Source organism: Lonchura striata, chromosome 2 (assembly GCF_050655825.1).
Source record: "Lonchura striata isolate lonStrDom1 chromosome 2, ASM5065582v1, whole genome shotgun sequence".
In the NCBI taxonomy this organism is placed as follows: domain Eukaryota; kingdom Metazoa; phylum Chordata; class Aves; order Passeriformes; family Estrildidae; genus Lonchura; species Lonchura striata.
This window is the reverse complement of record NC_140704.1, coordinates 36571892-36598421: the sequence shown is the minus strand read 5'-3', so window position 1 is coordinate 36598421 and position 26530 is coordinate 36571892. Positions and strand designations below refer to the sequence as shown.

General features: G+C 40.3%; 1 protein-coding gene and 1 long non-coding RNA gene across 4 annotated transcripts in view; one reads left to right on the top strand and one right to left on the bottom strand.

Moving 5' to 3' along the window:
• Positions 1-16518: 16518 nt before the first annotated feature.
• LOC144247212 (uncharacterized) lies at positions 16519-22407 on the bottom strand. Of its 2 annotated transcripts, XR_013340928.2 has the most exons (3): positions 22266-22407; positions 21104-21283; positions 16519-20469 (listed from the first exon to the last, which is right to left on the bottom strand). It is a non-coding gene; the product is annotated as an uncharacterized LOC144247212 (long non-coding RNA). The 2 variants fall into 2 exon arrangements; XR_014951928.1 differs by having other exon boundaries at positions 16519-21283.
• A 55-nt stretch (positions 22408-22462) lies between these two features.
• Positions 22463-26530, top strand: part of SATB1 (SATB homeobox 1) — a 91863-nt gene continuing 87795 nt past the window's right edge. For both annotated transcript variants that reach the window (XM_085568824.1, XM_021538125.4), the window contains exon 1: positions 22463-22599. The gene's annotated coding sequence lies outside the window, so the exon portion shown is untranslated. The remainder of the gene's footprint in view (positions 22600-26530) is intronic.

The window sequence follows — 26530 nt, the reverse complement described above, 5'->3', positions numbered from 1 at the left end:
GAAGTCACACTTTTCTGTCCATAGAATCCTCTGCATGATTTACAGAACAGCACTGAGCACATTTTGAGATAATTCAGTGCTGAAAAATGATTTATGGTGAATCTTTTATTAATCTACACGTGCCAAATCATATCTGCAGGGGGAAAACAAAATTCTAAAAGAAGCCCAAACAAAAATAATAGAACAATTATTGCTTGAAAATTCTGATTGTCTATAAATTATAAGTCTATTCAGCTCTGTGACAATTTATGTTTTCATTTATGAAACCATTCTTGTTATTAACTTTCAGTCTTGTTTACTGAGGGAAGTAGGAATACACCAAGCAGGCAAATCATTTTAAACCATGTCTCGAAAACCTAGGGTTATGGCACACAGGACACATTTATTACCACTGTTTTAGAGCACATGATAAGTTTAAAATGGGGCCCTATTTCAAACAGCAGGGGTTGGTTAGGACAAGGCAACTTACCATGACCGCAGTTTCTAATGTAAAAGTGTCAATGTGCTCGGTATATTCATAATGTGTTTATTCTCATTACAGTTTTCAATTTGTCAGTGTTTTACTGGCATGCAACCACAGAGCACAGACAGCTATTGCTGGTTAACCTTGTTATTGCAGACAAGTTACAAGTCCTGACAAGAGTCTGATAACTGTGCCTACTTATTTTAAACCATGCATGAGGAAAGGGTAGGAGGTTCAAAGTAAGTTATGCTTTCCTGTGTGAGTCCCCATATGATCACTCAAAGTTACTGTAAATATAAAAGCAGAAGTGCCTGATTGCCATTTTGTCATTATGCCATTAGCCAAGAAGGTAATCAAAAGACAGAATCAAACATGAGGCTGAAGTTGCAAAAGTGTAAAACCCTGAAGCCTCAATCCTCTAAAGCAAATGTATGGATTTAGTCACCTGTGCAGGTTTTTGCAGGACGGAGGACTCATTCACTTGCAAATAATCTGTCCTGGAATCTATATCCCAGAAGAAACAGTGACTAAACAGGTAAAGAGAGGAAATTACTATTTCTTATGGAAAAAAATATGCTTTTCTTCTCCTCCTCCTCCTTTTCCTCTTGACACATTTACCTCTTATTCATCTGTCTCAGCACCTTGTTGTATCCTGATGTAAACTTGTAAACTTGCTGGGTCAGAATAACCTCTTTTCTTATTAATTTAACTAAACTAAGGCAACTCCTAAAAAAGCCCATTATGTAGCTCTGATCTCTGACTGAGGTCACATATCACTGCTGGAATGTAAATATAATCTTACTAGTTGACCAAATGCTCCACAGCAGTTAAATAATAAATATACAATCGTGGAGGAAAAAAAAAAAAAAAAAGTTTAGGCAATTCCTGGGTGCAATTTCACAGATCATGGTAAATCAGATAACACTCTTACAGCTTCCCAAAAAGAGACACATAAATAAAATCTTTTTAATATTCAGAGACACTGGCCATGAGCTGTTCTTTAAAAGTGAGGATCATGGATGTTCAGCCCTACAATTAAGGACTCATTTTCTATTTACATTTTTCCATCTAAATTAGGAAGCCACCAAGGACTGCTAGGGAAAAAAAAAAGAATAAAAAATATAAGAAAAAAAAGTCATCAATCTCTTACAAGCATCTACCAGTGGCCATTTGCACATAACTTCTGATTTTTGTCTTGCTGTGGAGAGAAGTGGTGCTGTCCTGTGTATACCTTTGGTTTCAGCAGAACTTTCTCATCATTAAGGTCAATTAGAGTTCATTAGTGTCCTTCAACATGAGCAGCCAACATATGGGAGATAGAGCAGAGAGAGCCAGGACTCTGCTCCCAAACAGCATCAGATGCTGCTTGGAAATTTTCTTCTTCAGGCATTATCTTACACATATAACATTCTTTCAGTTAAAGCAAATTTTATCAGAAAATTAAAATTAAAAAAAAAAAAAAGAAAACAAAAAAAAGATAAACTCAGAGAGCTGTGGAGCTGCTGTAAAATTAAATTTAAGAAAACCCTTTTCTCATTCATCTTTTAATGTTCCTTCAAATTAGATGGAGAGGAGAGATAGTTACTTGTTTCACCCTCACCCTTCTCCACCCTATCATTTAACCACAAAAAAGACTGATTTATAACAGCAGTAACTTCTGTACTATCAGACATCAAGTTTTTCAGTCTGCAATTTTACCTCACATGGGTAGATATTGCAGACTTAACACGCTTCAAAAAGTTAGAACCATTTAATGAACTACTACTAATGTGAGTGCACTTCTGAGGACATGCAGTTATCTCAAATGTGTTTCCAAGTGAAATAATGCTTCTGAGATTTATTATAACACTTTTTTTTCCCCTGAAAATTCAGGGCTCAACTAGTTGGAAAGCTGAGAGTGGTGTGTACAGACCTCGTTAGCTCTGGACTGGACCATTTTCAAGATAGATGGCTTTAAGTAGAACTGTCCTTAAATTATTCTTAAGTATTTGAAAACTGGTTATTTTTTTCTTTGAAATCTGTTTTGATCCAAGCTTGGTTTAAAGAAAAAACAGGATAACTAAATGCAAAACTGTCAATTTCTGCATTTGTTTTTTTGCAGACCTACAAATGTTTTGCGTTAGGATACTCCAACTGAGAGTAGAAATTTCCCATCATTTCACAAAGGTTCAAGATAGAACACCTATTTTTCTGATAAAATGTTTGTTTAGAGAAACCTCCCAAGCTCCTCAGTGACAATTTTGCCAGCTTGGTAAATATTTATAAATGAGTCACAAGCCTCTGAACAAAACCTTTGGATTGGAAGCCTGACTGAAGTACTGAAATTAGTACCCACACACATCTTTCACTTGCTGACCTTGTATCTGCCACTTTTATGGGAAAATCAAATGCTTTTCATTATTACATTCAATTTCTATCTTGTATTTCAAGCCACATCTAAATTCTACTCCTTGAGGTTCATGATGGTATGCTTCTTTATGAATCATACAGTTGTCAGCGCTGTGGGTCTTGGGTAAAATTAACACACCTGATGAAGCTAAACCATAAGGGACTTTTTCTTGGGTCTGTGAGAGTAAAATGGCACATTTAAATCGATTCTGTTTATATCCAGTACACAAAGGAAACTTATTTTTATACTCTGACATACCTCAGTATCCGGAGGTGAAACACCAAGAGTAATAAAGAATAAAGGGGCTCACAGACATTCCACCAAAACAAATATTCTTTTTTGTACATGAGATGCCATGCCAGGGTTAATCCCATTTTTAGCTCTGTGGCTGGCAGTCCATAGCGACTGTGGTGTCTCCACACAGCTATTCTACATAGGCAGCCCATGTAACTCTCATTGGGCCAGTAGATTCACATGGCAACACACTGTTTCAGAAAAACATCAGACTTAAATTTGGTAGGTTCATTGTTTGGTTTGTTGGTTTTTGTTGTTTTGGGCTTTTTTTTAATTAAGTGCCAAGGAGAACTTAAGAATGATGTGAACCATGTAAGGTCCATCAGCAAGGGATTCCTGGCCACCATTTCTGTCCAGTTGTTTGCAACTTAAAAATCCAGGCCGAGTTTTCTTAGCCAGTTTCATCTCAGGATCAAAACAGAATTCTGACCAATGAGGTTCTGTAAAATTGAATTAAAAAAAAAAAAAAAGGAATGTAGTTCAGTTGCAATCCTCATATTGATCTTCATGAGGCCAAGATCATTCCATCTACACCAACCATAACCCCCCGATGTAACTGGAGACCCAGAGACATCAGGCTGATCACTTTGCCTGTCTCTGTAAAAGAATGTTGGGGACATGAATGTCAACAGAAGCTGCAATTGGAAAATGAGCCTCCTACAGAAATGCAGGGAATGTGCTGGAAGGAAAGGACCTTTCTTTCAGGCATGCAAAGTAAAACCACAGCAGGTATTCTCTTGCAGGCCTCCATACTACCTAGACCTTTTATGGTGTTGGAGTGATATACTTCCTGATCTACAGCAGAACAAAACAAAACAAGCTTTAAAACAAAGAAAAGCATTTATTCTTTTTTTCTCCCAAATGCTTTAGATTGGAAAGATGTGACAAAGAAACCCTAAGGTTGAGGACAAACAAAACAAGGGAATTAATAGCTAAATAATTAACATTCTTACTATTACAGTCACAACAGCTGATGGACCAAGGCAGGCTGTTCATGAAAAGGTGAGGTATATGGGACACAATGGAGGTTTTGAGGGGACAGTAATACAAGTAATACAGAGTAAAAAACAGAATTATATTTTCATCAGTGTGCAACCTGCTGACATGGATTAAACAGCACTACTCTTACTTGAAATGCGTTAAAACACAGTAATTAGACTAAGTTATAGTGTAGTTCATTTTTCTAGTGCTAATGATCATGATTGCAGTAAGAAAAACTATGAAGACAATAAACTAAGTGGGAATATGAGAATATCTCATGTTTGTGGACAGACTGTCCCATTTATTGCAAAGGCATTAATTGGGACATTTCTCATGGTGTTTGAAAGGGTAACAAGATTATCCCCAGCAATATACCAGTTAAGAAAGTGTGCAGGAACAGGCTGATTGTCAGAAACAGCACAAATTTTTTATTTTCCTGCCTGAAAATAGTTGAAAGCAATAGGAACAAGTATGTGGTGCCAAAAAATACAAATATTATCACTCCAGCATGGGATTCATGAGCCAGCTCTCAAATTTGAGTCCAAACATTACTGACAATTATTTTAAAAAAGTTCAGTAACATGTTTTTAAAAAATTCAAATGTTTCTGCAATTACTGTTTTCATCCAGATCACAAAGAGGAAGTATCAGAACGTGAAGAGAAAGGTCTGGCAGTCCTGCTGAGCAAGATGAAAACACAAGAAGAGCTAGAAGACTCACAAAAACAAACAAATCCTCCCAACAGTTTTTTGGTGTATCTTTTTCTTTTCTTTTTCCCATTTCTCCAAACAAGAATTTAGGATAAGTGTTTGTATATTGAGGATAATATCGCTACATTATTTCAAGTATTCTTTTCAATGCTGCTTATTTATTAGAATATTATTTATTCATACTTGCCAAGTGTGTCCTCTCAAACTTATTGAAATGAAAGGGACATTAAGGCAAATTCCCCTGCTTCACCTGATTTTTTGGGACAGCCATAGAGGGCTGTGAGAGAGAGGACAAGCCAGTCCCTGGTGGTGCCTACATCTGTTGGGTGGTTGCAGAGGCAATAAGGCTCCCAGGAGGTTGCACAAACATCTCCTTGTACAGGAGCCACAGAGATCCACATCCCAAGTGTGCGTGTTGCTGAGCCCTGGACTAGCTGGGGTGGACAGACAGCAGCTTGTCACCATTGTCCACAGAGAGGAGGGACAGAGGGAGATGCCTGAGCAGTTCCTGGGGTGAGATCCGAGAGGAGCAGGGACTGGGGCTCTGGAGGCAGACTCAGGCACAGGTGTCCATGACCAGAGTGCCGGAGGGAGGGTCACCTCGCCAGCGTGGGTCCAGATGGCACTGCACATGGCTCTCCTCTTGCCGGAGCTGTGTCTACTGAGGCAGCACCTAAGGTCACAGCAAGCCTTGGCAGAGACCTTGCAGACCTCCCTCTCCCCCCACAGTTGCTTGGATTTGGAAGGCCAGTGGGTTAGCAAACAGCAAGCTGCTCTCCCCCAAGCTGGGAGAGCTACCTGGTGACCTTCCAGAAGACAGTGCCTACCAGCCTTTGCCCTGGCATGAGCGACTTGTCTGCTCCGGGAAAAATAAAGAAAAAGAAAATCAAAAAACACTAGTGCTCCTCCACCTATCCCAAAATTACAGGCGGATGGTCAGTTGTTCCTTACCTAGGAGACCACTGCAGCATTATTTGGCTTGTGATAAGCACCCAGAGCAGCTGAGAATATTGGATCGGAGCTCAGAGGTAGCAGCTCTCACCAGCCAGATACTGTGCACCATGCATGGAGCTAACACTGGTGCTTGTCAAGGTTCTTTGGTAGATATAGTGCCTGATCAGCTGGTTTTCATGCTCCCAACAGAACTAGCATTTTCTACTCTAGGCTGGAACATTGTGTTCTTCCTCCCTGTCTTCTCCAGCCCTGTGAGTGGTCATATACTGCAGTGAGCATTCATATTGGTGGGATCTTCACATGGGATCAAGTGTTAGGATGGCTTTACCAAGGATACCACAGTGACTATGGGACTGGGGACAAGTCCAATGGCATGTTACACTGTGTGCCACAGGGATGACATTGAAACAGTCCAGGACACTGCAAGGGTATCTCTCTCATTAGGAAATTACAGGAGCCAGAGACATGATTCTCTCTGGGTCACCAATAGTTAAAGATACCTTGAGATTGACATATAGTGACAGGATAGTTCAACTTCTGCCCAGAACCACAAACTCCAGGAGTCTTCTGCCTTATACATAGTTTTTATGGGCTTTTTTTACGAGTTCAAAGACTGTAAAAATATGACCTAAATGTAATGGATTCAGCTACAACTATACTATACATCAGTCAAGCTGAAGCAAGAGTACTGTGCTGAACAGTGCTGTGCACTTCAGTAATGTATTAATATAATAGGATGTTATAAGCTCCTATTTATAAGCTTAGCTTATAAAACACTCCTCATTCTCATCCTTGATTTTAATTTGTTGTTGAGACACCTACTACAAGTTGAGCATTTCAGCTCATTTAAGGAGTTGTAACCCATCACCACACCATGGCTACTGTATTCCAAAAGACTGCACATCACTGTTAATCACAGCTTCCCAGCAGATCCAGAGAGGGAATACCATAAAATTGTTTAGTAAACAATGCATCTGCTTTGAATAAAAATGAAAGTCAAATTTGAAATATTTGAAAGCAATTTTTAAAGAAAAAAGAAAAGGCATAAATTCTTATTACACATTTCCACAAAATCCTTTTCTGCTGCTATTACTGTGTACCTTCCTGGGATAAATGTGTGGTTTACAGCATCTACATTACAATGTATAACTTTTAGCACTCACTCACTTGATGCTGTAACACATGCAGAGACACTTTTTTCCTCCTTGATCTTCTTTTGGATATGATTTCTTAAGGCTTATCTACTTGGGGAAAGTTAAGCAGCATAGCAATTCCAGGATAACTACTCTGTGATAGCTCCCTGTGGACATTTCATTGCAATTAAAAAAAAATACTTTATTTGGGAATAATTACCATGCATTGTGACTAGTGGAATAATTATTCTAAAATAAAACCCAGCCTAATTCCAAGATAAAGTATATACACCCATGTAGGAGGTTTTGTCTGTTTGCTTGGGGTTTGGCTTTTTTACCACAGAATATGAATTCTGTACATGAATAGTTAGAACACTTTCTTTTTCCCCTAGAATAGCTACGTCAGTCAATTTTTCCTTATAGATGAGGTTATGATATTAAGTTAAATAAAGCATATGTCACCTGGATTCTTGTTAGTTTGAAATGTAGTTTTTCTCAGTCCAAAATATTTGTGTTGGCAGCCAGTAACAGGCTGATGTGCCTTTCCTTGACAAGGATTTTCCATTCCTTGGTAACAGGAGGACTTGTCCTCCCCAGCATATTCTTTAGATAGGAAATATGTAGCTGGAAGCCAAAGTGTTACAAATATTATTTGGAACAATATGGAATCATTCTGGAAATTATCTTCTTTTTTGTATATCTCTAGCAAAAAGAACAATTGTCTCTGGCCCATAAATCCAGAATAATCATATTGTGACTGGCAAACTCTTATCTAATAGTGTTTTGTCTCTCTTTTCTCCCTAAATGCAACTGGCTATTTATTTTAAGCAATTAGGTAATAGATGAAGATTTGAGAAAGCCTTGATGCTTTTCCTGTTAAGCAAAGCTGAAATAGCTCTCCACCTGGCCGAGACACCAGCCAGCCACAGGCATCTCTCCTGGTCCTGTAGCACCAATCTTTCTCCAAGTTCACTCAGGCATTTCTTACCTCCTGTATTTATGACCTCTCCTGCCTTTGTATTTCAACTGGCTCTGCTCTCAGGCTGTGGGTGGAGAGAAATGTGTAAAACCACCTGCCCATGATGATGTGTTTCCATTCAGCTTCAGGAAAAAAAGGTTTATTCAGTAATTAAAAACTCTTTTTTATCTTTGGATATGCCTAAGCACTTCTAGCAGAGCATAAGACATGCAAACATTCGATTTCTCATCCATCTTGCTGGCCTGCCTTTGCCTTTTAAAGCCATGTAATTCTGCAATTTTGTGTAAGGTAATCTTCAGGGTTCTTAGTCCTTTCATAATATGGCCTTTCATTTCCCTTCTTACCCTTTAGCATTTTTAAGAAGATCTGGCAGCAAGGGCTGTTTCAGATACAGAATGTGTTCATGATACTAACAGTGTTTCAATACACAAGCCAATGGAGATATTTAAAGCATCCCACCAAACATAAGGAGTTAAATTCAATTGTCTTCAATGTGAATCAGCTTTATGTGCAGATGAATTGCCAGGCAAAGAGCAAACTGCAAATGCTGCTCCTAATTCTGTGTACACCATCATTTTTGGTAATTTTTAAACATTCTATATTATCTTTTAAACAACAGATGGTGTTAATAAAATTATAAACCACACCCCATAAAATACCAAGCAGCAATAGCATTTTCCATGGAAATAATACAAGGTATAATATTTCTGCAGTTATGAAAAGCTGAGCTTGAAAAACATTCAGGTTGCAAAAGATAAGACCCAAAATACTTCTTTTCATTTCTTGTTAATGCAGCTTCAGCATTTTAATTAGTATCAATTACTGAGAATGCAGTTTTTGATGTGTTTTAACTTGTTCAAAAGTTTCAAAAAAGAAAGTTTTTATTTGTTTGGTATTAGTCTCACTGCAAGTTCAGATGTGCAATGTGTAAAAAAAAGGACCTACTTTAAGAAATGGAGTTTGCTTTTAATCATTTAAGCTGAAAGAGATGGATGACATGTTAAGTTTTTTCTGAGCTCTGAGTATTAAATTACTTAATAAAAGAAAAGTAAAATTTGGCAATGCCAGGTAAGTAATCAGAAAATAATGAAAACACTCTTAAATAGGTGACAAGTCAAAGCTCTATCTAAAGGGCCAATTCATATTCCAGGAAATCTCACATTAACTTTGACTGAACCAAGAGCTTGGGTTCTTCCACAGGTGGAAAAAAATACAAATTAGTTAAAGTCAAGATCTTTATTCTACTGACATTTTTTCAACAGTTTATAAACTAGATGGAAACACACTGGCTTTCTCCTTCAGACTAAACTTGTGGTCTGAATATCACTCCAGAAGAACACTACAGTAGTTTCTCAGCTACAGTATGGATATGGAGACATATGGACAAAACAAGTGTCTTCTATACATGCAGGAGAATGCCACCAAGCCTGTCATCACTTGGGTCATTCAGCACTTCCTCTGTCTATTTTGAGACCAGCCTGCTGCCATATCACACTATGCTGAAAGGAGAATCTATTTCTTCTCTCCTCCATCTATATTTCTGATATTCACAAGGCAGCTCTTTCCCTCAAAACCAGCAGTCATGGCAGCTCAGCTACTGGTCTTAAAGAAATGAAAGCAGAGAGTGTTTGTTACAGCGCTGGCCAAGGAGTCTGGTAGTGAGGATGTGAGTGTAGCTAGACTGCAGTACAATGAAGTGTGAACCCAGTCAGACTCTGCACTTAATTATGGAAAGTAGTGATTATGCAGGATGAAAGTCTCGTCTCAGCCAACTGCTGCCAGGTCTACCTGTCTTAAGGTGTTCCAGCAAGGTGTGTGGCTGAATCCTCATAGTTCCACCCTCCTTCTGCAGTCTCCTGTGGCATGTGTGCATCGTCATTTTATAGTCTTCAGGGCTAGTCCTCTAAGTGCAGTTTGTATGAGTCAAGACACTCACGCTGGTATTACCAAGATCAGAATCTAGCCATTTGTATGTCTGAGCACATATTCTTCTTGAAACAAGTTTGTGGTAGTGTATTCAGGAATGTTTCGCACTCAGGTTCAGATCTGGTTCCAGCTGGAGTTCCCTTGTAATGTTCCAAATCTCATTAAGTTAATGAGAGTTTTTTCCAGCAATTCCAACGGGATTCCCTGTTTCTGTGCCCGCATCCTCAGCTCAGCCGTGCACTTGGGATGCCAGGGTGAACATTGGGAACAAGAGGTCAGACTTCATCCTGGCTGCTCCCTTCACAGCAGGACACTGATCAAGGAGCTAAGGCAGACAAATAGCCAGCCCTGCCTGCCTCCCTCATGCCTTGCCTTCTCCTGCTCCCCAGTTTTTTCTGTTTATTGGTACAGTCAGAGACTTGAATTTAGGAATGCAGGGGTAGGACATGCAGAAGAAATTTAAACATGAATCCTGTGGGGACTGTACACTGACATTATGGTGATGGGCAACAGTGTGACCCTCTCCTACAGGTCAAATTCAATCACTTAAAACATGTTTTTTTCCTTACCAACTATATTATCAAATTGCCCTGTCACATCTGGTTGCGTTGTTGACCATTCCAAAATAAAAGAGACTGTAGATAGAAAAGCTTGCCCTCAGATGAACTGGGATGGCTGGAAACCTTGCACAGCAGGTGACAAAGCTGAAATTTTCATGGAAAGAAGACAGTAGCAATCAGGACAGTCAAACCAGTACCTTTAATGAGAACTAGATTCACCCACACACAAACAAGTTGAATGGACTCAGAGATACGTATCTTCTCATATCCAAATCATATACTTCCTATTAGCAGTACAATTATTATACAGACTCACTAAGAGAAAACAATCTTCCTAAATATTTATTTAGTGTTGATAGAATTGCTTACAAAACCTCTCTCTCATTCTGAGAACCCCTTACAAGACTCCCTTGTTCCCAAGTTCATTATTGCTACTTATATTATTACTGTAAATCTTTCCAATGCCTCAAATGCTTGGCTCAGAAGAACATTTTTATAATGAGGGTGGGGCAATGCAAAACTTTTCCTCTCCTAATTCACTGCTAAATTGTATTTGCAAGTTCAAATGCCAGAGTGATGAAATCACAATATTATTCATTGGATTTTGTTTGATTATTTGGTAGTGTTGTAGGGAACGTATCTATAAAACAACATGAAAAGCAAAGCAATAGAGCTGTAGGGGTTTTCCGGAATTTCTCTTCCGCACACATCAATTTTACTGGATGACTGTCCTGAAAGATTTATGCTTTGTGTTTTGAGGGCCAGGTTTTAAATGGCTTCACAGAATAAAAATATTAAAATTTAAATGCAACTTTAAAAATGTGTGTTGGACCTTTGGGCCTTCTGAAGAGGTCAAGTTCAAGACACTTATAAAAAGACCATTCCCAGAGAGACTGCATGGGAAAGCCTATTAACATGACTGCTTTCCCTTTATTTCCCCTTTGATCATAAAATAAGGTTATGGGTGGCAAAAGCTGTAATGGTGGGAAGATCCCAAATAGGATAGTATGATTTAATCTACTGAATATAAAAAAACCCCAAATTAACAACAACAATATGGTGGGTTGCCAAGCAAGAGTGTAACAACAAAATAGCTTACTACAGAGAAACAAAAACAATAACAACAACAAAAATGGGAGGGGGAAAAGCCCTGTACAACTCTACAGTAGGAATGAGATTTGCTTTTTTTCTTTAAAAAAAAAAGGGAATTTGCATTCTATTCTTGAATTAAGTCCTATTTTGTCCATATGACAAAAAAAAAAAAAAAAAAAAAAACCAAAAAAAAAAACCCTACTATTTAAAGTATTCCTAAATATTGACTTAAAATAAACAAGCTCTGCATCTGGCTTAGAAAATACCAAAGGAAAATTATCTGTTTAGGCTAGAGACATGACTTGAAATCTCCATATTCCACACAGAGGATATCAAAGTCCTCTTTTTCCTACTTTTGCAGGTCTAAGAGTGATAGTGAGTGATTTAGGGGAAGACAGGGAGAATCTACAAGTGTATGTAAGCAATTCTGAGCTTATTTTTATCCAAAAAAACTAGCTTTGGACTGCTACATGTATTTTATATTAAAAGGTGGGGGCTTTTCCTCAATTTTACTTCATGAGGTAAAATGTAGAAAATATACTCTATGAACATTATAAATTCTTCAATTGCTGCTAAGGCCATTTTTTACTATGTGGGTATCAAGAGGTCCCTAGTGCAAAACAGACTTAAGCTGATTGATTTTAAATAGTCCCATCTAAATAAAACCAAAATTTGGCTCTAACAGCTCTAGCAGAAAACTCTGCTACTGTAATGAATATCTTAAATGTAATCTTTTTTATTTTAATTAACATTCAAAAGAGAAGAGGAAGTTGGAAATCCAGATAAATATGTTATGAGTCAATTAAAAGCCGGGATTAGCATATGCAATCAAGATGGGTGCAGCAAGATTTCATGGAAGAGTTCATGAGGAAGCAACCAGGATGTATCATTTGCATGGGCGGCCTCCTTGGTTTGTGTTCTGCTCAACCTCAGTATTGTTGACTTGACTCACTGCATGAATATTGCCAAGCAGTAGCAAACCACGATTTCATTTTCCTCCTTATACAGATGCAACTTACCTTGACATGTGGTTTTAAAAGAGACAAATATGAACTGTGGTACTTTTCTTCTTTCTGTAGATGTTCTTTTTAATAAAATCTCTTCCTAAACTTCAGCTGTTTGAATATTATCAGCAGATATTGTAGACTGTCCTATCCTTTCCTTGATCTGATTAATGATATTGAATACCCCCCTGGGTCTAAAGTGAGATACTTCACATGTAGGCCACCTGAGCAATGGAAAACTTTAACAGGGTGTGATTCATTAGCAGGCAATATAAAAGGAATTGATGAACTCACACGAGTTACTATTAGTCAAGCATTGTATTCTAAAGCCAATGTCCAATCTACAACACAATGCAGCACTTTCTTTTTCTTTTTCCTTTTCTTTCTTTTTTTTCTTCTTTTTTTTTTTTTGTAGTAAAGCAAAAAATACATGACATTTATGGTGCAGAGCTCTAGAATTGGTAGTCATGGAGCATCTAGGTATGTATGTATGTATGTATGTATGTATGTATGTATCTATCTATCTATCTATCTATCTATCTATCTATCTATCCATGATTTACCTTTTGTACAGATAAACTGAAAGCATGAGTATCCTGGGATAAAAAGCAAATGTTTTCCTAGCTTCATCTTTCACAGAAAAAAGATTTCAAGCCTTTTAAAATGTGATACTCAACAGTAATAAAAATAATTAAGTATATATGTGTGATCTCAATTGTTTTGAAAAAAGCTGTCCATAACACTGCAGAACAATACAAATTTAGCACAGCTGCTGAAAGACAGTCACTACTGAACTCATTTTCAACATATGGTGTGATTTTTGCTTAGATCTACAGATTGAGGGAGTTTGGTGAAAACTAAACAATCGTTCATAAAACTCAAGCCTCAGTTACCATGGTTCACAGGAAGCCGTACACCTAATGCCAGTTAAGAAAACTATTTATTTCACAATGACTTCAAAAAGATTATAGAATGTGAAATAAGAGAAACTGAATTTCAGCCACCTTAAGCAGTGTAAGAAGGCCATGTCTCCTTTTGCTGATTTCGCATTCAGTGGTTGTGATAGGCTTTGCACAACACTGCTCTTCCTCCTATAGACCAAAACTTATGTTGATACTGCTACAACACAAGATTTTATCCCTTCAGATTCAACAAAGAAAATCACACTACATCACAAATGTAGTTTCCTAATTTGAAGTTTTTGAAAAAAAATACAATATTGAGGGCTATGTGGGTTTTTTAATCATGCTGCACAATGAAAGATGACAAGGCCCTGACAGTGTAGTACAAACTGACCACTGTAATCATTGCAAACATAAGCCTTTATTCTAGGATAGAAACTTAGAATTATTAAAAGAAACACATCTACAGGATCTTCTTTTGCCTTACTGAATCATCATAGTCAATCTAAAAATGAAAAAAAAAAAAAAAAGAGTAAGGAACCCTGCAATTCAGAAGTGCTCCACATGGACTACATTTTTAGAGGGTGAAAATACATTAGAATATATCAATGTATATGAACAAATTAGTGTAAAAAGGTGTGTTCCAGAGGCTTCTGAATGTGTACACGCTATTAAAATCTGTCTCAAATCTGTTTGGTGAAAGCAACAATTATCTTTCTTATTAAAGAATATGCAATTACAGCCCTTTTAGCACTTCCTGCTTCCTTCAACAATGAGGACCTGTCTGCACTGCAGATTATAAGGTCCTCCACTGTTTCACTGGGTCACCAGACTGAACAGGCCAAGCCACTTTCACAGCAATTTATTCCATATTTTCTCTTTTGGGCCAGCCAACTTCTTTTATAATAAAACTGGGCCTAGCCAGAGATTTACAGGACTGTCACCACAAGAGAGATAGCTCCTGTAAAGTGGCATAGAATGCTGTTTAAATTTAAAGACCAAAAAAATTTTGTCAAGTCCCTAATGTATCTGATCTCATATCTATTATCTTTGAATTCTTCATCAGACATTGAAAAAGATCTTCAGACTTCTCACGCTTCAACAAAAGTTACCATGGCCATAGAGCCGGTGCAAATGCTTTATATATTAAACTACTATTTTAGTTCACAGTATTTGTCTGTCATCAGAAAAACCAGAAAGTCTACAGTTCAGATTTCTCAGGATCTGAGAATGGTTTGATTAAACTACAGATGTTAATTAAGACCCAAATCTGTATCTTCATGCATAGCCAGAATAACCAGCTTGTTAGCTAGGGAAAGCCCAAGATATTTAGAATATTCCATATTGTAGGATGTAGATCACAAGTGGAAGGGTTCCAGGACAGCTTTGTAACCTACTCTTCAGTTATATCAAGCAGGTTTGGGGAAGGCAACACAGATGGGGCAGACTGTCTGAACTGTGCCCATACATCCTATATGGCAAAAGCAGTCAGTTATGCTGTGGCAGATGAAATCCATGCAGTGGACTGCTGTCAAGTCTTTGGAGGAATTTTTGTCCTCTGATTTTGGAAGCTTTCAAATAGGCAAAATAAAAGTATTTTAAAAGAAGAAATAAGCATCTTTGAATATTATTGCACTTTTCCTAGAAAAGGCCAACATTTTAGTATGTATTTCTATTTTAATTTAGATAAATTCTATAAAAATATAATTTTAACCTTGCATCCCACAGGACTTAAAATAAATATGAGTGTCTAGCCATGTTAGCCATTAGAGCTTCTAATGGGAAACACTTACAGAGAGAATTTTCATTATAAGTAATATGCAATCCAACAGTTTCCTGTGCTGTCCTTTGTGATGCAAAATAAAAATGGACCATAAACTTTACCAAGATAACAGTTCCCAGCAGATACCAAGTATTGCTGTTATTATGAAATAAACTGTTATTAATAATTAGATACTGATTTATATAGTTTGTGGCTAATCCTATAAAGCATTATGGTGCTCCAACTCTGAATTTTTTTGTCCCATGGTTCCTTGTCAGGTATCCAGAATCATGTTTTGAAAGCATTACTTTCCTGCAGCGCAGCAGAAGAGACACCTGGGTGGCCTGGAAAACAGCCAGCACAGCATGTCTTGACCTCAACATAAGACAACTGGAGTTAACCAGGGGAAAAATGGTTTGTCCCAAATCTACAATCCTGCCTCCTTCTAAAGCAAAGGCTCTACCTGAGGGTTACCTCTAAAGACAGGGCTCTACCCAGGGCTGTCTGAGAGATGCCTCCATCCACTCAGTATCTACACCCTCATTCTTTTTATGAAAATAGGTCCCTGTGATCTTTCCTTCAAAACTTATGTTTTATTAAAACATAGCTGGAGGAGAAGCTGGCTTCCCATCTCCCTCTATATAACAACTCTGTGATTAGAGCACTAATGCAATCATGGGATTCATCTCTGCTGCCCTGAAAGGCCCCAATTTACAACTCCTCTCACCCCAGGGAGGACTCTGGCCACCAGGCTGATGGTTATTTTAGAAGAGGCAGTCTCGACCCTTTTGCTGAAACAGTGCCCTTGAGCACAAACGAATTCAAGATTCCTTAGATCATAATCTTATGTTTAGTTTATTCCCAGGGCTGGGGCACACACTGAGTTTTCTCGGGATTATTTTTGTCTTCACTATGTTAAATTGTTGTGAAATACATACAATATCCCCCTAAAAAAATTAAAAACGAAAACAAAAATAAGAGTAAAAATAAAAATAGTCCTGGGATTAAGTTCCCATTATTACCACAGTGACCCTTCTGCATTTTGTCAAGAATGCAGTCATGTTAGGGAGTTTGAGCACACTCCACGAGTAACCAGGAGGCCAAGCTGACCAAGACACTCAAGCAGAAGAATACTGCAGGTCTAGAGGACCTGGGTGGGCATGAACAGTCCTGAATGGCCACTTAGGAGTCCCAAGTGGAAAAGCAACTAACTCTAAGGCAAATCTAGTGCTTTGAGGTTTAGGCAACTTCTTAGAAAAGGTTTTGTGAATTACAGCTGTTTGTTCACATGTTTGAATTCTACCCGATTCCCACATTTCAACCATCCACATCCTTTTATTGACCAAAACACAAGTATTGACAGAGACGTCTTTGTGCTCCCAAAATATCTTTTTATTTAGGAAAAAAACATCAGCAGTTACTGAAGATCATCAACATTGAAAGCATTGAGTGGTTACCTTCACAGAATAATGCCTGCCACAGCTTATCTGACAGACTGATTATTCAAAGTCTGGTGCACCTATGGTTGGGAATCATATTGCAAGGCTTAGGTTTTCACACTTAAACTGCCCTGTCTGTCCACAGGAAGAATTATGCTAAATCCCGTTTTCACTTCACAATATTCCTGAGGTGAAAATGTAACTTTGCAGAAATAAAATGTTTATTTTGACATTGTGACTGATGTCTGCTACTCTGTGACAAGAAACATTAATAAAAGGCCTCATTAACTAGATACTGTAAACTCCAGACCAAAGACTTGTTTCTCTGAAACTTCCTTATTCTGGGCACATTCTGTTTAGGCCCTTACAGAATCTTTACATTTCTAGAAACCAAGTGTACTTTTGTCTCTAAACAGCACAGTAATGAGGTGCTTATATTATCACCTATAGCAGAAAAAGCTTTTTCACTAGGTTTAACAAGAATACAAGAAAAAAAAAGCTAAATTTATCCTATTTATTCTGGTTTTGTACACTTATTTACTAAGATCTAGTGGCACACCTTGTAATTCCTAGTTAGGTATTCAAAATTGCAACATGACTACAAGTTAAATATAATTTGTGAAATATATGCCATATTTGATAAAAAATGCATGTAGTCAGAATCATATGATTTAATTTGCATAGATGTAAAAACAGAATTTATTATACACAACCTATATTCATAAAAGTAGACAGTCACCTGGTTTCTCTTCACTGGTTTAAGCTGGCAGTGTCTCAATACAGGCAACAGAATTTTTAAAAGCAGCCAAGACAAGTGGAAGTAGAAAAGAAGAGACAACGTGCAGTAAAAGTGGTTCACACAAATATTGATATATCTCCTTCAAACCTTTAAAAGTTATACTTTTAGACTTTCAGATGGAAGGAGACAGCAGCCAGGCAAAACAGAAGTGAGTCTGACATCACTGATGCATCTGCAAAAACTTGATCTACTTTTCCAAAAAGCTAAGTTTTATGAGGATGCACTTTAGTTTTTTAGGTAATCCAAAAACCTCCTGTAACAGAGATGTGGAGCAGAAAGCAGTTACCATCTTGGAGAGTGGCCAAATGGACTGAGGTACTGTGTAGCATAAGGGCCTGGAAACATGGACCTTCACTGTATGATTGGAGAGAACTTAAACTAGTTTGAAGACAGAAAAATGAATATGCTACTATTGACATGATGACAACTTCAGTAAAGAAGTTTTCAGAATAGACATTCAAGTAGCAAGGTCACATAGGCCTGAGCTCAAGAGATTGGTGTCTGACCAACAAAGAACAGAATAACCAACCGACTGCAGAAACGCACTAAAGATATATTCAGAAAAAGACATCTGACTATCTTCCACTGAACCACTAGCAAAATGAAACATCAAAAAGGTTGTGGCACAGACAGTAATGGCCACTTGCATTTAAGATATTCACAGAAGGCTACTTCAGCATGGTTGTATCTGTTGATTACCATTTTCATCTACAACAGATAACATTTAGAACTGGTTGGAACATAGTTCAAACCAAGTCTTAACATTTCATCAAGCTGCTGAGACATCCATGTGTACTCCATGCCAATACGCAGGTTTCTTTGCTATGTTTCACAAATAATAACATATAAATAGTTTTCAAAATGTAGGCTGGAACTTTTCTATGTTAAGAAGGAAAAAATACCCAAATGTTATTTTCAGTTTCTGATGTGCTCAGCTTAAGCAAACCATGATGAAAGCAAGCAATTACAACGAATGATAGGTGGCATGTGGTGGTTTTCACTGATATAGCATTATCCACACACTACAAGCTGGAAATAAACCATACTTGATAATGTACATATTACTTGAGAACGACACAAGTATCTGAGCACTACTGAGAGTTCTGTTGCTCATGTATAATTTAGGCAGAAGATGGCCTTCTCTGTCAACGATGGGTCAACATACCTTTCAAGTAGGCACACGTTCCTACAGCGTTTCCTTCTTGGAAATGAACATTTCATTTCAAGCCCCAGGTAATATCAGATACAGAAAAAAGCTCACATATATATGTATTTGGTCACTGGATCCATGTGGATTCTTTTAACCCCACTCTAGTCCTTGCTGAACTTCACTTTCCACCCCTCTGTACTCATGTCTAAACATAAAGGTATTTACATGTCTGAAAGGAACTGGAAAGCAACTGTGATATTTCCCAGAGGATTTTAAAGCTCTTCTCACAGAAAACCAACAGATCATTATGTCACAGTGGCACTTCAATAAAAGGGACACCTCAGGAAGGGCCTCTGACATGGTTATGATTAGCAGATTCGTCACTTTCACTACCTCACTTGTAAAAGAAAGACTGGAACAGAAATATTTTCAGTCAGTATTATCCTTCCCTGGAATCAGTTATGTCTGTAGGCCTTATAAGATGTGCCATCAATAGGATGGTCTTTGGATAAATATGCACTGCTGGAAGTACCTAAAACTGATGGGTCTTTGAAATCGTGTGTGTATCTGCTGTTCCTTGGCAGGTTCTAAATCCACAAATTCATGAGTGGCTTATTGTGATTCATATGCCACTTTCATTTTTGGCAGGTAATGCTAATGGTATTGGAGAATGACTATTTGAATGAGATCTGCACCCACTTCCCTCAAATCAGGACTCTAAAAATGCTCAGAAAGGAGCTGTCAGCATAAATAAAAAAATAATTTAAAAAGAATGTATACTTATTCTGTATAGGCTTTCAGCTGCACAATTCCAGACATCAGAGATGAGCAGGATGAACAGGACTTTCTATAGTTCCTTTCTAAGCATTATAGCATCTATAGCTCCTTTCTGAGCATGTAGAAGGCTGGGCAAGGAAACATTTAGGGCGGGAATTGAGGAAGAGGAAATATCTACATGTCAGTAATAGGAAAGTTATATTGTACATCTGGCTTTTAGGCATGCTTTGATGACATGCCACAGCTAAAGAGCAGGCAGTATATGTGTTGCTTCAGTGACATGAATGACACAACTTGGTAAAACTCACTGCTTAATGACATAAATTGTAACTCTCAAACACAGTATATGGTTGTCCCATATGTATTTCGGTGTTTAGACTCATATTAGGTATTTTGATACTGAAAGCACTGAAGGAGCATTATGCTGAAAACCAGTGCACACTAGGTAAGCAAGAGCACCTTATCTATACTAATGCTGGACTTCCCATCATAGTTTGTTGTTTTGTAACAATACCATAACATTTAGCTAATATTGTTTACAGTAGCCCAATGACAAGCAATTCTATTCCCATTACTGCAAACAGTCTGGTATTAAATATTTGTTTCCAAAGTAAACTGCCTGATGTAGCTGAAAAGTATTACCACACTTTTTTTAAAAAAAGCTGAATAAACCTTACCTGTTAAAAACAAAATGTGACCTAAAAAAAAGTGTGTGTGTTTTGACTAATATACAAAGTTGATGAAAAATAAGGTTTATGCTACATTTCTATTTTAAAGAAGGATTTTCAATAGTGCACTTGAGGATCTTTAAAAGGGATCTTGGTCTAAATTCAGTTACAGTTCTGGATCTGGTCTTAAATCCATGTGTAGCCTCAGGCAAATGCGTTAATTTTCCTGTTTCAGTTTCCCTGCCTTTAAAGTGGGGATAACGTGACTAACCCAAATAGCTTAGCTGCAATTTGTAGCAATGAGTAACTTGATTATTAGATTTCTGAGACATGAAACATGATTATTATTAGGGCTTACTGACCAGCCAGTCAGAAATGTGATACAAATAAAGGAGATGGGTCTTTGACAGTAGAAGGATGTAGGTTAGTCAGTCAGTCAGTCAGAGTAGCTCTGCAAGGAGGCAACTCCAGGGAGTGGAGAGTTGGACCTATAAAAGAGAGAATGTCCCCTTTGTACTGATCTCCTGTTTATTACCCCATGGTATCAAAAGATAATAAAAAGCTAAGTCCTCTCTGAGAAATGAAGACATCCAAAGCACTACAACAAATCAGCTGCAGGCAAATAAATTTTTATCTGTGTAAGTGAGCTCGATGTTATTTTCTAGTGGAAATGTTAGAATTTATTAAAGACCTAGGATTTTTATTTAAAATGAGAAAGTAGGGGATGATATGTTTTAAATAGAGAAAAAGTCAGAGGACTGTTAACATGGAGATAAAAGGGTGAATTAATTTCTGGTGTTGTTGCAGTAATTTGGTATTCAACATATTGAGTCCAAATTCGCACCATTGCACCTAGTATAAATAGTAGTGACTTTTAATAACTGTGACAAAAATACTCTCCCCACTGGCAAGGTCAATATTATTAATTGCTATTCCTATTATTAACCTTTGGGCTTGTGTATCCTCCATGGATTAATGATTATTCAATAACTGAGCTACAAGGTTAACTTACTAATAGCAATTAATAGAATGACATACTGCTGGCTAACTAGGAAAAGCAATGACGAATCAACTTCTTGGCCTTGGTCTTGTTTGATGGAAAGGTGCCTATGGGAATTGTACCTGTCAGTTCCCACAGCTGAAAGACAAAAATCTGCCTCAAAGTTGAGACAAATAAAAAACGGAGATTGGGCTGACATCCGGGTCCCCTCTCTTGTCAGTCTCCTTGGGAATAAGAAACAGCCTCAGCTTTCAGGGAAACATGCGTTCAGTGGTCATTCTCCAGTAGCTCCACTTCCAATCCTACATCAGTGAAGAGGGGAAAGAAGGTCTTAAAAACAAAAAAAGGAGAGAAAAGTACTTCCCCTAGGAGAAGTTTCATGAATAAAGGCAATTCTCTAACAGCGTTACAGAGCACGTGGTGCCAGGTGAAACACCAGGCAGGCGTAGCACAGTGATGCGGGACTCGGCCCCGCTCCCGGCCCGACGGGGCAGCGGGACTGCCGGCAGGCAGAGGCCTCCGGGGGATGCCTGCCCGCACCCGGGCATCCCCAGCCCGCGGAGACCGCCAGCGCGCTAGCGGAGCTTCTCCATCAGCCACCTCAAATCGCGGGTAGCCGCGGAGCGCTGCCTGCCCGAAAGAGGCTGCCGCCGGGGCTCTGCGAGTAGCGGCGGGGGGCGGCCAGAGGGCGCGGGGACAGCTGTGGAAATAAAGGAGCGGGGGAAGGATGGAGAAGGGGGAAGAAGGGGGCGGGGGCGCGGTGCCGGGGAAGGCAATGCGGGGACGGTGGAGGGTTTCGACCCGAGTTCCGGGGAGAAGGGGGACGCGGCAGGCACGAGTAAACGCACACCACCATCCCCCGGCACTTGCACCAAGTCAGCCCCACCGCCCCCCGGGGCCGGGAGCCGCCGGAGGGAAGGAGCCGCCGCGCACACACACAGACACACGCCACCGCTGCGCTCCAGCCGCCGCTCGGTTCTCCCCCCCTCCCACCGCCGCCGCGCAGGCAGGAGGCAGCGGGCGCGGAACAGAGCGGGCGGCGCAGGGCTCGGAGACCCCGGCCCCAGTCGGACCGGCCCCCAGCGGCCGCGCTGCCCCGACGGCACCGCCGCCCCCTCCCCGGGGGCAGCGCGCACCTCCCCGCCTGGAGGGGCCGTACGAGGCAGCAGGCGGGGGGACCGCGGGCACACACACACACACAGCTCACACACATATACACACACACGCGCAGGCACACCCGCACAGACACGCGCAGGCAGAGGCAGGGCTGCCCCACGCCGGTACCTTGCTGCCCTGGTGTTTTCCGTCCGGGCTCCTCCTTGCTGAGGCAGCTCGGGAGCGGAGCCGAGCGGGCGGGTGCGTGTGCGTGTGTGTGTGTGCGTGCGTGCATGCGTGTGCCTCTGTGTATGTGTGTGTGTGTGTGTGTGTGCGCGCGTGTGTATGCGAGAGCGAGCGAGCGAGAGAGACTCTCCCCCCTCCCCCTCCTCCTCCTCGCTCTCCTTCCTTTAAACGCCCACTCCTGATGGGTGAAAAGACAACTTGAACTTCAGTGCAATTAACTTCGCCGGCGCCTCGGAAGCCGGAGGTGTCGCCGGCCTCGCCCGCCGCGCTCCCATGAGTGAGTTGGTCCCGCTCCTTCGGCGTCTCTCCTCGGGGACGGGGGGGACAGAGCCGTGCCGGGGGCAGCCGCCGCGGCGATTTACCCGGCTGTGCCGGCCCGGGAGGGCGGGCGGGCGGGAGGCGCGGGGCGGGTGGCCGCGCCGGGCGCTGCCGCTGCCGGAGCCTCCCGGCCGGCGCGGGCTCACACCTGCCGCCGCGCCGCTGCCGGTCGGCGGCCCCGCTCCGCTCCGCTCCCTTGCCCGCTGCCGCCTCACCCGCCGCTGGCACGGGGGGGAGCGGGGGGAAGCGGGGGTGGGGGCAGAGGGAAAAACCCCCAGAAGTTTGGCAAAGTTCTTACCCAGCTTCGCGCGCCTCCCGGCAGCGGCGGGCGCGGGGCGGCGGCGCCCCCGACGGCGCGGGGCGAAGCGGCGGGGCCGGGGGTCGCGGGCGGGGGGCGGGGGGGTCGCGGGGTGGCGCTTCCGCAGGGCGCGGGGGTTGCGCGGGCGGCCGAGCGGCCGCGGCTGCCCCAGCCGGGGGCGCGCCCGTGGCGGCGGGTGGCAAGTCCCCCCCGCCCGCCCGCGGCACGACCCGGGGCTGCCGCTGTCGCGGGGAGCAGCGCCAGCAGCTCGTCTGTGTGCTCCAGGATTTACTTTTGATTTTTCTACTCCGTCTCCGAACCCGCCACCCGAGGTTTTGCTAAATCCTCGCCCCTTTGTCGCCGTCTCCGCCGGCTGCCGGGGGGAGCGCTCCTGACAGGCACCTGCCCGACCCGGAGTTTCCCTCTGCCAGTCTCCAGCTTTTTCTGACTGCGGGAGAAACTTCGCTACAATCTAAGTTTTCTGAAACACTTTGCACCAGCTCCTAAGCTGAAATGAGTTTAAACTGAGAAAAGCTCTCCTCTGGTTTTAGTCCGTGCAAGTGAGCGCAGCGATTCTGTGAAAATAATTCACAAATTCAGATGCAGAGACGTGTGATCTGGAGGTGCCCTTTCATTCTGGTCCGTGCTGCTTGGGTGGGAGTTAGTAGCAGCCCCTTATTTCTACTTTATATTATTTTGGTACAGCGCATTCATATATTTGTCTGCTGTAGTCTGCTGGCAAACATTAGCATTCAAGCTTACATTTTTGACAAATGTGCAGACAGGAATAGCATGAATAGGCATCTTAAATATTAACAACCTAAGCATCTGTTATGAAACAAATTTAATATATTTACTCTGTTTTTCTCACATTGTTAGGAAAGGTTACAATAAGTGTAAAATTTCAGCTGTAGTTAGCACAAGGAATGCTTGGATATTTCACTATCAAGCATTTAACACAATCACCAGATAGAAATGTGTCAAATCAGGCGCACTATTCAAAAACAACTCGAAACTGTATGCGTAGAGTGTATAGACATGAATATAGCATGTTCTCTGTAATTTCTATCTTCTAATTACTTTTCAGCAGTATTTGTAGAATTTGAGAATGCTCTTTCCAGTCCCGTACTCCTATATGCTCTTTAATATGTTTATACATATACACACACTAATTTTCTAATTCACTTTCTATTTGAGATCGTTATGGATATTACCTTGCTTTTCAAGTTGAAGCAATGGTTTTGCAAGGAAATGTGAAATAACGTAGAGTAGGTAAAAAAATGAGCAGGCAGAAAATGCAACGTGTTCACATATAAGCATGCGTCAGAACAGATAGCGCACACACATAATAAGGCAATAGAAGAGAAATTAAAATCCTTGGCTAGTATGCTATGTATGCCCACTCTTCAGTACAGCTAGTGGAAAAGAAACAACTGACTCCAAGGAATTCCTCTGTCCCTGCAATAAAACTGTTCAGAGTAGAACAAGAGCACAGAAAAGCAAAGCCTCCAAAAAGGCTGTAGAGTTATTTCAGGAATCAGTGCATTCCTTCCCTTTTTCCCACAAGTTCAAATATGTAATAAATAAGTCCTTTGTATGCAAAATAGTTTACTGGAACAAAAAGATACTTAAATGAAATGCTTTTTGTGCATGAATTTTGAAAAACTGGCCATTTCCTTTTTATATTCTTTGTTCTTGATACTTTAAATAGCAAAGTAACTCTCGCAGTTTCCCCTCTCATGCTATTTTAGCGACTCGTGTGAATCCTAACCTGCTGCTGTGCTCCCGAGAAAGCAGTGTGAAGCAGAGTCGCTCTGTAACTCACTGATGGGACACGGTGCTTTGGCAGTATCAGGAGCAGAGAGAGCCTGCCATGCCAGCCCCAGCTTGTACACGAGCAGGGCACCTCTTTGGTTTGCAGCGTAGGCCCAGCGGGTGAGAGGATGAGCACCTGCCCTCTGTGGCTGTGCTTCCCAAGGCAGCATCAGCCCTGCCTGCAGCCCTGCCAGCATCCCACAGGCACCAGCCACCACGTTCAGCCCTGCTGGGGACGTGGGCACATCCACCCCTGCAGCACGAAAACCTCTTTAGAGAGGTTTCTCTAAAGAAAATGTTTCTCACACATTACAGGTTTGGGATAGAGAGGGTTTTACATGTGTGAAACTGCCATTTAGAAGATAATCAGATGAAGTCTGGTGATCTTGTTAAAAAAAAAAGACCAACAAAAAACTCACCAAATCTTTTAAACGTATCAACTACTTGGTTTTTCAAAGTACTGTTACCTTTTTAATGTCACCTATTTTTTTAGTCTAAATATTGTCAGAGGAATTTGAAGTAATTCCGTAGGTTTCCAGCTGTATTTGAAATAAAAAGAAAATTAAGAAGATTACTTTATTAATAAAATAGTTCATAATATATAGAAAAATACATTAAAGTAGATTTCTGAATTAAAACTGGAGGAAATATGACTTCTGAAATGTTTTAGTCATATTTCTAGGAACTATGGTATTTTAACATAGACTCTAGTGAAGCATTTTATTGCTTTCTTGTATATAACTGCCATTGCTCTCTCTAGATATATTTAATATATATCCAGTGAAGCCACAAACTTTCCTTCTACAACAGTTTAAACACATCTGGAACATTTTACTTTCTTATAATTTATGTTAATAGATGTAGAGTGTATATACAATCTTCTCAGACATCATTGCTTTTTCCAAAGGGGAATTTTTTTACTTTCAGTCAGGGAATATATTTATAAGAACAAAATAACTCAAAGTATAGGCAATTCCATATATCATTTTATTTTCTGTTATATTAGGTTGATTATATAAAGCTTTCATTTAGAGCAATGGGATGATGAAATTACAGCGGAATGATTGGCTTTTGTTTTTTCAAATGGTTCAAGTTGAGGGCTGCAAAAATGAATGTTTTTTGTAAAGTTCTTTGAGTGCATAATATTTTTCATAGAATTCTGACAAATTAATTTAATAGAAAAGCCACAAGTCTCTTAGCCAGGTAAAATGGAAGTTCTGTTTTTGCCGTTATAGGCATCAGGCTTCAGTAATCTGCTCCTCTTGTGGAATGAACACTTTCTACTTAAAGCTATCATGCACCTACTGTTTATTTACGCTGCATTAAACTGACAGCACGGCAATCAGAGGAAAAAATATGACTTACTTTCCTGAAGTAAACACCAGTTTATAGGTTAGTGCCTGTATTTATATTCCTGTCGCCACTAAATAATGGCTGTCTCCATTTTAATATCTACCTGTGGTGTTACCCAGGGCAGCTGGCTCTTCCTTGTTTAAAACAAGCAAAAAAGGAAGGTGGGGGTGAGGAAGAGAAGAAAGTTTTGTTATCATTCCACTCTAAGAGGAACTTAATAGAAAAGTGATTCAGTATTCCTTTCTGTGGCAAGCCGAAGCCAGTTTTAAAGACATAGTATTCAGTTTTACTTGATGTAATTGAATTGCATCTCAAACAGGGAAAACAGAATTCCTTAACAGTATTTGTCTATCCAAGACACTGTAATTGTATATTCAGGCAATGGCAGATTAAGGGCAGAAGCATTTTATTAATAACTGAAAGC